At 44.5% G+C, this 12086-nt stretch overlaps 1 long non-coding RNA gene across 1 annotated transcript; it reads right to left on the bottom strand.

Moving 5' to 3' along the window:
- Positions 1-1656: 1656 nt before the first annotated feature.
- Positions 1657-12061, bottom strand: LOC129147957 (uncharacterized). The gene is made up of 3 exons (XR_008555165.1): positions 12002-12061; positions 10264-10301; positions 1657-2212 (listed from the first exon to the last, which is right to left on the bottom strand). It is a non-coding gene; the product is annotated as an uncharacterized LOC129147957 (long non-coding RNA).
- Positions 12062-12086: the final 25 nt, after the last annotated feature.

Raw genomic sequence — 12086 nt, 5'->3', positions numbered from 1 at the left:
CGTGACTAGTCCCAAGCTGTAGCAAACTTTATTTGCCTTTTGCTGGAGAAAGCATCTAATTCTTTTCTAGATTAAACATCATTGAGCTCAAAACTTCATAATAAATTCCAGTCCGTTTGGGTATTAAACTCCAGGGTATTTAGTTGTCTTTGCATACAACACGGTCTAATAGCAATGATAGCAGATTGAAGGGAACCCAAGCTTTGGTTTCAGCTTAGCTACTTATTACCTGACTGGAGACAAGTCATTTATTCATTTTTATAGAACGTTCTAGAACAGATAACAGACAGCAAGCAGGACTAATGACGCTGCTCCCAACTCCTTTGCCTGGGCAGACATGACTAATCAATTGCAGCCCGATTCTTACTGATCCTAGAATGGTCCTCAGGATCCTTTTCAGTACAACATTCCAGGCAGCTGCTACCGGTCATCAGAATTGACAGTCAGGTTGGAATCTGTGTAAAAGTTTAGGTCTAAATACTCTATAATATATGGAGAGAACGTGAAAGTGCTTTGCAAAGTCTCCATGTTGTACAAGTGTAAGGTGCTATTATTGTGGTTGTTACTATCACATTCACTAGTTAAAAACATTTGCATGGATTGTTCGTTCTATACGGGGTGCGGATGGTGGTTTGTATCTTGTCAACACCACCTTCGTGCATTATCCTAATAACGAACTCCAAATGCTCCTGGCCTTTTTACAGCAAGCACGCTCTGTGAAAGCAGTCCCCAAACACAGAGCAAGGCCCCGGGCCTGCCAGGGAGGCTGCCAGGGAAACGGACTTACACTTGCACCCTGGTTTCACCTTTTCACGTGTGGGTGCTGGGCTGACACCCTCTCTGGCCTCAGTTTCCTCCTCTATGAAGTGGGCTCTAGAACTTCCTCTTAGGGCTGTTGAAAAATGTAAACGAGTCAACACGTAGAAAATAAACTGCAGAAGACATGGTTAAGAAGCCGTTCTTTCTAAGTGCCAGTTCCTGAGGCTGGAGAACTGGTTTATGATGACCACTCTGGGATTTTTTTTTTAATATATTTTATTGATTTTTTTACGGAGGGAGAGGGATAGAGAGTTAGAAACATCGATGAGAGAGAAACATCGATCAGCTGCCTCCTACACACCTCCTATTGGGGATGTGCCCGCAACCAAGGTACATGCCCTTGACCGGAATCAAACCTGGGACCTTTCAGTCCACAGGCCGGCGCTCTATCCACTGAGCCAAACCGGTTAGGGCCACTCTGGGACTTTTGACTCACCTTATATTTTAGCAGATGATTGATAAACCGTGAGAGTCAGAAAAGACTTTCAGTCAGATATAGTATTTTTTTTTTTTTTAGTGCAAGACATAAGCACCCTGGTGTGCCCAGAGTTAGGACTGTGGCAGCCCCAGGCGGCTGGGATGGCACAGTGGCTCCATACAAAGGAAAGCATGAAGGACAACACGGCTGGGGTGTGTGATGCCCTGCAGGGAAGGCCATTGGCGCTGGAAAGAGGAACGCTGGGATTATTGATGATAATTTGCTCTCATTTGTATCCACAGGCAGTAGGTCTTGAGACATCTAAGCATGATATAATGAGAAGTCAACTTTCCAAATGAATGAAACAGCCCTTTAAAATGCGTAACATTTTATTTAATACATTTTTATTGATTTCAGAGAGGAAGGAAGAGGGATAGAGAGATAGAAACATCAATGATGAGAGAGAGTCATTGATTGGCTGCCTCCTGCACGACCCCACTGGGGATCAAGCCCACAACCTGGGCATGTGCCCTTGACCAGAATCAAACCTGGGACCCTTCAGTCTGCAGGCCGATGCTCTATCCACTGGGCCAAACGGGGTAGGGCAAAATGTGTAACATTTTAATCTTTGCGATACAAAGTTTGCTCAAACACACATACATTTGGCTACTTTCTTAAACAGAGAAAACAGATGACACTGGCCTGTTCCTCGGTGTCTCCAAGCACTCACGAGCACTGACGACATTTTGTACCTGCATGGTGAGGCCCCAGCATCTGATAAACTGCGTCCAGGCGGCCATGCTTTCTGAATGCTCGCATTGGTAGGTTTTTCTCTCCCACTGTTACTGGGCTGTCGATAGACACTTCTTGCTTCTCTCAGGTAGACAGTTTCTAGGACTCTCCCCATCATCCTTCTCACTTGATATGGAACCTGCTTTGGGTCTAGAAGTCACATGATTCGTGTGAAAATTCTGCCTAAAAGAAAAAAATTGGTTTCTAACTTCTGACGGAGTTGAGAAGGTTTGCCTGAGAATGAAGTACAAGTCTTTAAGAGAACTATTTGGTCTATTTGGAGGGATTTTAAATTAACTTCACCTTGGCTGTGTTCCAAGTTGAAGTTTCTGGATGAGGGGCTCTAGAGGACGAGACTTTAGTGTATAAACAACTGAGATGCTGGGGAGAGGGGACAAAGTGATCCCTTTCACCCCCATCAACATTATCCTATTCGTTTTAAGGAAATTGTAGCTAATATTCTGAATTAATTAGATTGCACAATCACAGGCAAAAGCATAATGCCAACAACGTGTTATGGAAATTAAAAATTTTAGGGCCTAGATGAAATTTGAAGATTAATTTTGTATGAAGAAATAAAATAGTTTTGTTAGGAGAGAAACCAAAATGGCGGCATAGGTAAACACCTGAACTTGCCGCCTCGCACAACAAGTTCAAAACTACAACTAAAAGACAAAATGAACATCATCCAGAACCACAGGAAGGCTGGCTGAGTGGAAATTCTACAACTAGAAGGAAAGAGAAAAGCACACTGAGACTCAGAGGAGGTGCGGAAGGCAGAGGTAAGGAGGAGCATGAGCGCGCAGAAAGGGCTGGCAACTGAGTACGTGGCTGGCTTTTTCAAGCCGCAAGGAGACACAAGCTCCCGACTGCTCTGAACTCCAGTTCTGGGTGAGACTCTGGGGACCCAGACTCATACGGGGAGAAACTGGACTGTCTGGCAGTGGGCGGAACTTGAGGGTGGCTTTCTCTCAGAGGTGCTTGCAGCGATTACCGCTGGACACTGAGACCCAGGGGCCTCTTATGGCAGGGCTGATGGGAAGCTATTGCTGTTTGCTCTGCCCTGAGACTCCGCCCCATCCAAGCTGTGCGCAGAGGCTTTTGCATATGAATGGCCTGGTCCTTTGAAATCTAAACTTACCTAACAAACTGCAGCTGAGTCAGAGAGACCCAGAACATCCAAAAGAAGGCCAAGGCCCCACAGCAGCTTGCACTGCCTCACAGCTGGGCCTCATCTGCGCACCTCCAAAACCCAAACAAAGAAGAGGAATCTGCAGATCTCTCTGTAGCTCCTGCTGGGTGGCCTCAGGCAGAGGCTAAATTAGCACCTCCTTAGAGATCCAAGAGCCAGTGTACCCAGGGGTCAGAGTAGGACCATCCAGATTACAACTCCTCAGATCCATAAGGGACACACTCAGGGGGCAGACTCAGTGAGCACCAAAGCCCCAATGAAGCAAGTCTTGCCTCATAAGGGTTTCTCCAGCACAGAAGTTCTCCCATCGTAGACATAGCTGATCCTCACAGCCAGTTGGCTAGGAGGTCAATTCCTCCCAGTGATACCAACAACAATCAAGGCTTAACTACAACAAGACTGTGCACACAGCCCACAAAGGGGTGCACCAAGAGTGTCCACCTCAGGTAACTGGGGAGGCTGAGCCACTGGGCCCTATAGGACACCTAGCACACAAAGCCACTCTAGCAACTCAGGGAAGCAGCCAAAATGTGAAGACAAAGAAACAGGTCACAAATGATAGAAATGGAGGAAAGCAAACTATGGGATATAGAGTTCAAAACCACGGTTATAAGGTTTTTCAAGAATTTTCTAGAAAAGGCCGATAAATTTAGTGAGACCCTCAAGGATATGAAAAAGGACCAACTAGAAATTAAGCATACACTGACTGAAATAAAAAATAATATACAGAGATCCAACAGCAGACTAGAGCAGTGGTTCTCAACCTTTCTAATGCCACAGTCCTTTAATACAGTTCCTCATGTTGTGGTGACCCCCAACCATAAAATTATTTTCGTTGCTACTTCACAACTGTAATTTTACTACTGTTGATGAATCGTAATGTAAATATCTGTATTTTCCGACGGTCTTTGGCGACCCTGCTAGCGGTTCTCAACCTGTGGGTCATGACCCACAGGTTGAGAGCCACTGCTGTAGAGCCTAAGACCATTGGAAAACACAGATATTTACATTACGGTTCATTAACAGTAGCAACATTACAGTTATGAAGTAGCAACAAAAATAATTTTATGGTTGGGGGTCACCACAACATGAGGGACCAGAAACAATACAGGCCAGACGGGAGTGGCAAGAAATATTCAAAGTGATGAATAGCAAGAACCTACAACCAAGATTACTCTACCCAGCAAAGCTATCATTCAGAATTGAAGGTCAGATAAAGAGCTTCACAGATAAGAAAAAGCTAAAGGAGTTCATCACCACCAAACCAGTATTATATGAAATGCTGAAAGGTATTCTCTAAGAAGAGGAAGAAGAAGAAAAAGGTAAAGATAAAAATTATGAACAACAAATACATATCTATCAACAAGTGAATCTAAAAATCAAGTGAATAAAAAAATCTGATGAACAGAATAAACTGGTGAATATAATAGAATCAGGGGCATAAAAAGGGAGTGGACTGACAATCCTGGGGGGGGGGGGAAAGGGGGTGTGGGGAGTGCGGGAAGAGATTGGACAAAAATCATACACCTATGGATGAGGACAGTGCGGGGGCGGTAAGGACATGGGGTGGGGTGGGGTGGGAACCGGGTGGACGGGAGCTATGGGGGGAAAAAAAGAGGAACAACTGTAATAATCTGAACAATGAAGATTTAAAAATTAATAAATAAATAAAATAGTTTCGTTAGAGTAATTTGCTTTATTACAAGGGAGATCACCTACAATATCATTTAAATACTGTCCCATTCACCACAGGCAACACTGCCCAGAAAACAAATTTCAGACAGACTCCAGACTTGATAGATATCGAAAGGGGGTATCGCTGGCCTGCCTCTGCCTGTTTTCTTTGGGAAGATCAGCAGGCTCAGTAAAAACAAGACACTTCCTAACATAAGCATTATCATCGCAGAGAAGACTGGAAATCCTGAGTGATGCGAGCAATGTCCCTTGGTTATGACAGGAAGGCTGCATATGTAATCTTTGAAGCGAATAAACATCTTCAATTTCTAGTATTATATCATCCAATTCCAGGAAAACATTATCATAATATGAAATAGATGAGAAAGTAAATAGCAGTCAGAACTATCAGCAGGCAATGAGAAAGGGTAGGTTTCTCTCTCTTCTGAGTTGGGCCACCCTCGCTTAGTGGGAGAAGCTGGTAGAAGGGGGTTCTGTGTGACTTAGGGCAAGTTACTAAATTTATTTCGCTGAACCTCTGTCCTTCTGACCGTCAAGGAGTGGCAGCGATCCCTTCTTCCCAAGGATGGCATAATATGTAAACGAGACAACGTACATTTACGTACCACCCTGTATTTCCTCTATTGGGAACCTGCAGGGCTGCCCCCACAGTGTGCTGTTCTCACGGCCAACCCAGCTCCCCTCTTTATGTCTTACTGCAAAGGGGCCCCCAGCCACCCACCCTGGAAGCCAGTGGCTGTCCACACCTTCTTCATCTCCTTCCTCCCACTGGCTCTGACCCTCCCCTCCCCCAGGTCCTGCCTGACTTGGGAGACCACCTAATCCATACCTAGTTCAGAGTGTGTGCCTCACCCACAGTGGTGACGGCTCAGTAACCTAACTTTTTGTCCAAGTAAGGAATTGTAGTTTTTATCTCTGGATACCTATGGAACTGGTGTGAAGTAACAAAGAAATAGCTCAATAAATCCCAGTTTGCTCTCTCCCTGTCCCTGCTGGTGCTCAAATCACTGACGTGTGTGACTCTGGTGTCACTGGCTCGTGCTCTGACAATGCCTGCAGGACTGGTCCCTTGTGGGTATTTCTGGTGGGACCCTCTGGGTATGTCCCATGATCCTACCACCACTGCAGTAACAGGAAGCCCCGAGGGAACACTGTGGTCCCCTTTTACAGGGGAGGGCCCTCAAGCACAGGGCATTCAAGTCTCTTGCCGGAGGTTGAACAACAGTGAGTGAACAGGATCCACCTCAGATCCAGCTGATGCTAGAACTCATCCAACACCACCCTGTTCCCTCCTCACTCAGTCTGAGGTCACCGCTGCACCCCACATGTAATATGTAAATGAGATCATGCATTCCGTTCTAAACACTGCTGGCGCTTTGGGCTGGTGCTGTTGGTCCCTTTCCCAGAGTTGCTCGAGTTCTCTCTCTCCTTTGTGCATTAAACTCTATCAGAGGTGCGGCAAAGCTCCTTGTGTCTCGATTCCTGTTCAAAGTTCCATGAAATGGTCTTTATAGACAGGGCTTAAGTTCATCAGGTATGGTCCTGGTAAGGGTTGGTTGTCTGTTCTGTTTGATGAATGCTTGTATTGCTTTGGGTATTAAATATTTTGAATAGCACCTCTGCTCCCAGAGCTGTCTCCACAGGAATCCACAGATGCCTGCTGATGGGAATCTGAGCCTGAAGTTTAACCTGAGTGATGGACACCATGCTTCAAACACAAATGCCTGTCCCCTTCAAAGACCAAGATGGGTTTGGATGAATGGTCAGTATCAGAGTGATTCAGGATAGTTTTTCTCCCAGAAGTTGTAGACCAATCATGTCAAAATCAAAGGCTAACACAGGCCAAATAAACAAGGTTTAAGTTTAAGTGGGCCGCAAAAACAAAAGCTTCAATTTCCATAGAAACGTGGGTTTATTTCGATAGAGACATGCTGAATAAAAGGGCTGAAATAAATGAGTCATCGTTAACATAAAATAATAGAACATTTTAAAATATTTTTTTCTTGCACATTAACGTACCAAGGCACTGAGTAACTGCACAAATTAATAAGTGTAACGCAAATACACCTAGTTTCCTGTTCTCCAAAAGTGAAATATTTCCTGTTGCACACACAAAACAAGTCAGTACAGGTACTTTGGGTTATGTTGGAGATCTGTTCCTACAGCGCGACGTAACATGATTTTCTCCGTAAGTCGGAACCCACCTACATAAGCATCTACATCACTCACATGGAGCACACACACAGCAGTAATGAAGTGAAACAGTCAAAAAAATTTAAAAGAAAGATAACAATTCCTGACCTTTACTTGTGGTAAATAAATAATAAAAAACATAAGGCACATATGTACATACGTTGAAATGATGGAACTTTTTTTTTTTTATATAAACTAGTGGCCTGGTGCACAAAATTTGTACACATTAAAAGGGAATTAATTAGAGGAAATATTTTAATATTGCTATTTGCCCTTTCTCTATAATAGAAGTGTCAGAGATGAAAGAAAATTAGTAAGATCTATATGAAAATCTTTCTCCTGTCAGAGTCGGGGGAGGGGGGTGCGGGGAGCCCGCGGAACCCAGAGTCAAGTCCCTGCCCACACATGCACACCTCGAAATTGAGCGAGACCCAGACCCAGCCGGCCCCACCCCCATTGGATGAGATCCAGACCTGGCCGGCCCCACCCCGTCAAGCCCCACTGGGCAGGGGGGCGCAGCCTGAGGTCCCCTGGCCCATTACCAGGGCGGGGGGGGGGGGTGGCACGCCTTGAGGTCTCCTGTCAAGTCCCGCCAGGTGGGGGTGCGCAGCCTCAGGTCCCCTGCCCTGGCCCGGCGCCACGCAGCCTCAGGTCCCCGCTGATCGCTTGTTAGGGAACCTCACCTCCACTGTGAGCTCAGCCATCTTGTGATGGCGTGAGGGTTAATTTGCATATTACCTCTTTATTATATAGGATGGGAGATGGCAATGTAACCACGAAACGACGTAACCCAAGGACTGCCTTTACAAGACTAACAACGGGGCGATCAGCTGCTAAAATATTCGCTGCTAGTATTAGTGCAGAGAAATGGTGCGCCTGCGTGTAAGGCACGTAAGGGAAATGAATGCAAAACGATTATAGTAATTAGTCATTAGTGAACATTGTAGTTTGTTATAAAAATATTTGTCGTGGGCCACATGTGGCTCGATGGCTGCAAGTTTGACATGTTTGTTGTAGACTTTCAAGCAGACAGACATCTGCTGATCTATTTCACTCTGCTAGGTATGGCCAGACACAGCTGAACATGAATGGGACACACATTACTTAACCTCTGCCCGTCAGATATTAAGAATGAGTCCTCAGAAAGAAAGCAGACACCCCCAAAATACTCTCACAGTAAATATGATACATTTCTCAGAGTTTTTTCTTCTTTTGATTTTAATGTAGGCTGATGACGTAAGTCCAAAACATAATTCTAGGAAAGAATCTTACAAGGGGACAAAATAATGTATTTCAAGTGCATGGCTTTCTGACAGTTTGGCTTTTAAGAGTATGGGAATTACAAATGGATTTCATCTTGCATGCCAATGCTGATGAGATGCCAACCACAACCTGAAGCCTGGTGGGGAAGAATCAGGTTTGAGCAAGAAAGAGTATAGGCTCAGCATAAGAAGTTGGCCAGGGGCTTGGATGGGACAGCAGTAAGAGTAGTCTCATGAATTTGCCGACTCTGAACCTGAGGGAAAAATGGACTATGTATCCATCAGAGAGTTTTCTGACAATATTGAGCTTTCTGGTAAGTAATGACTTGTAAAGATTGCAGTGTACATTCTCTGAGAAGTAAATATTCTACATTGCACATTCAGAGTAAACACATAAACTACAGCAGTCAGCTACAGTCAGTAGGTATGGCATTCTTTATGAATGTTGAGAGACGTTAATTTAATGGAAGCCCTCTCCACCTGCTCAATGAAGATCGTGGCAATATCTGAGGCAGGATCAGAATCTTCCCTGGGAAAACTTCTGGGTGCACTATAGGACATGGAGGAGGAGGAGATGGAGTTCCCAGTACTTCCTATAAAGGGTAGGTGGGCTGCCTCGAATTTGAAGGCAACTTGTTCCCATTTGGGTGTCCCTCCAACCCATTTACCAAGTGACACAAAAAGCTGTTAGTGTTGAATGAGGCCCAGAACAAGAGAAGGCTTTGAAATAGGTCCAGAGTGCTGTGCAAACTGCTCCACCCTCGGCCATCTGATCCAGCAGATCCCATGGTGCTTGAAGTGTCCGTGGCTGAAGGTGATGCTGCTAGCAGCCGGTGGCAGCCCTTGCAGGTGAATGGCGGCTCAGACCCTTAGGATTTTAGAGCAAAGCCCTGCCATTCCCTAGGAATAATTACTGCTCATTCGAGAAAGAGCTCTTGGCCTGCTACTGGCCCTTAGTAGAGACTGAAGACTTAACCCTGGGCCACCACGTTACATGAGACCTGAGCTGCCTAGCAGGACTCATGAGGAGGTACACGACACTCCAAAAACACTATTTGCGTTTTCTAACTCACACAGACAGGAATCTAGGGAATATGTGTGGGAATGGTCACAAAGGATGTGGGATAATGGTGGAGGGAACATAAAGTTGGACCTGGCTTTTGGACTCTGACTGGAACTTACACTACTCTCTCTCCTTCTCAGTCCTTCAGACTGCAGATTGTGGGATTTCTCAGGCTCCATAATTGTGTGAACCAATTCCTTATAACAAATCCTATTCACATATTAATAAATATAATGAAAATCATATATATATATATATATATATATATATATATATATATATACACACACACATATATATATATCTCCTATTATTTTTCCCCCCCTTGGGAGAACCCTAATACAACCAAGTTTTGTAACATCTCTATGTCTTAAGTTCCCCATTTTAGAAAATTGGAATTAATGGATTTCCTACCCGAGTTGAGGATTTAAAAAAGTTGATTCATATGAGTTTGCTGAGGTCAAATCAGCGCCTTACCCATTTTCATATCCTTAGTACCTAGTCAGGCTTCTGGCAGAATGCAGATGGTCATAAATATGTTAAATGACCATCACTTTTTCAAAATACTCCTGACGTATATAACTGTATTATTATTTGTTATTCAACAAGTATTTATGGGTAACTACTATGCCTAGGCATTGTGCTAGGGCCTGGGCACACATATAAAAAATAAATATTTTCATTAAAAGGAAAATGAATCATTGACACATATTATGTCAAACTATTTTTTTTCCTCACAGAGCTATTCTTAAACAATAATTCATCCCATGAAAACTTTTTTATTGAAATGAAGTAATAAAGAATGTTATTAATTTACTTTAAAAATTACCTTTATTGTTGAAAGTATTACAGATGTCCCCTTTGAACCTAAGATCAAAACAAATATTAAATAGAAGACAGGAATTTAAGTAAGGATACTTGAGTTCTATTCCATAGTGGAGATGTTTCCAGATTTAGAGCAAAGGCATACACTTAACTTTGTTTCAAATAGGTTGATGATTCTGACTTCCCCTATAGTAAGCCTAGTGAATATAATTTAGAGCCATTTTCAGAGTAATTGCAGCATGATTAGATTTTGCATTTCCTCCTATGTGTGTTGGCCGGTGTGGTTTGAAATAATTGGATTACAGGGTGGTCCAATTACTTGGTGTAAACCGTCATGCACACACCCTAATGCTTAATTACTGTGAGTAAATCAATCCCACCCAAATTCACTGGCTGTAACTAACAATAGCTTTCTTTAACTAGACTCTGAGATTATGATGATCTCTGAATTCATGCACCGGGCCTCTAATATACATATATACATACATACATACATACATACACACACACACACACACACACACACTGAGTGGCCAGGTTAATCTGGCCACTCAGTGTACTTTCACAGTGTAAGGAATTCAAGGTGCTGACTCATACCCATGATTAAAACTTTAGCAGTTAAAACAACTGCTGATCATCTCTTAGAGATGAGTTTTTCTTCTGAGTAGAATCTGCAATTCTACCCTGATTTAAGTTTTACAGTTATTTCTCAGACAATTTTTAAAAATGTAATATTTTCAACAATAAAGAATTTAAATTAAAGAAATAATACTCAGAATGGAAAACACAAAAAAACCTTTTCTTTGCTGACCATAAAATACTTTTCTTTTTACCCTCTAACTACTGTGCTGTACACCTGAAACTAATACAAAATAATATTGAATGTAAACTAATTGACAAATAAAATTTTAAAAACTGGAAAAAATCTTAGCTCTTTAGTAAGAATTAGTAAGAAATTACACTTGGGTCTTGTCCAGAGAAATTTACCATTCAAGTTAAAGAAGTCTTAGAACATTATCGCTAGTTACAAAGAAATATTATTTGCAATGGAAAACACCTATCATATTTACGCTGAGATACGCAGCAAGGTAAAATTCATGAAGCTATTTCTAATTCGACGTTATTATTTATAGGCCATCAGTTTCCACTTTATTGCTGGGTTTTAACTTAAGTTCCTCAGCTAGGGAAGGGAAGGAAGCCTGTCTGTCCACGGCCAGAGGCCGCCGCTCGGTCCGATCCGCCCGGGGGCCCGAGGATAGGTCGGGCGGGAAAAGCGCGCCGCCTGGCGCCCGGGTCGCGGCGGCCGCGGAATGAGAGGCTGCAGAGCGGAAGGGACTGGGGCTAATTAAGTTAACCCAGGACGCGCCCCCCGCTGGGCCCGCGGACGGCGGCTCGGGCAGAGCCAAGGGCGGGGACTCCTCCGATTCAAATTTCGAGCGGGTCGCCCGCGCGAGGATCAGCAGGTGCCTCGGCCCGGCGGCGGGCATTTCCGCCTTACCTGCCCGCAGGGCCGGAAGTCACCTAGCGGAGGCGCGGCCCCGCCCGGTGGCCGGCGTTTCAACCGCGCGGAAAGCCTGAAAGTGTGGCGCCCACGTGTAGTCACGAGTCTCCACGCTCCGGGCCGCGGGCGCCCTGCCCTGCCTTCAGAATGCTCTGGGCCCGGGGAAACCGGGGCAAAGCTGGGGGGAGGGGGAGAGGAGAAGGAGGGGGAGGAACGTGCAAAGCCTGAGCGCTCCACGTACCCCACTGCACTGGGTACGCGCTGGAGAGGGCCCGGAAGGTCGCGCATGCGTCGACTGTCCTTCAGGCGCGTGGAGAGAGTCGCGC

This window comes from Eptesicus fuscus, chromosome 22, assembly GCF_027574615.1.
Source record: "Eptesicus fuscus isolate TK198812 chromosome 22, DD_ASM_mEF_20220401, whole genome shotgun sequence".
In the NCBI taxonomy this organism is placed as follows: Eukaryota; Metazoa; Chordata; class Mammalia; order Chiroptera; family Vespertilionidae; genus Eptesicus; species Eptesicus fuscus.
This window is presented reverse-complemented; position numbering and strand designations above follow the sequence as displayed.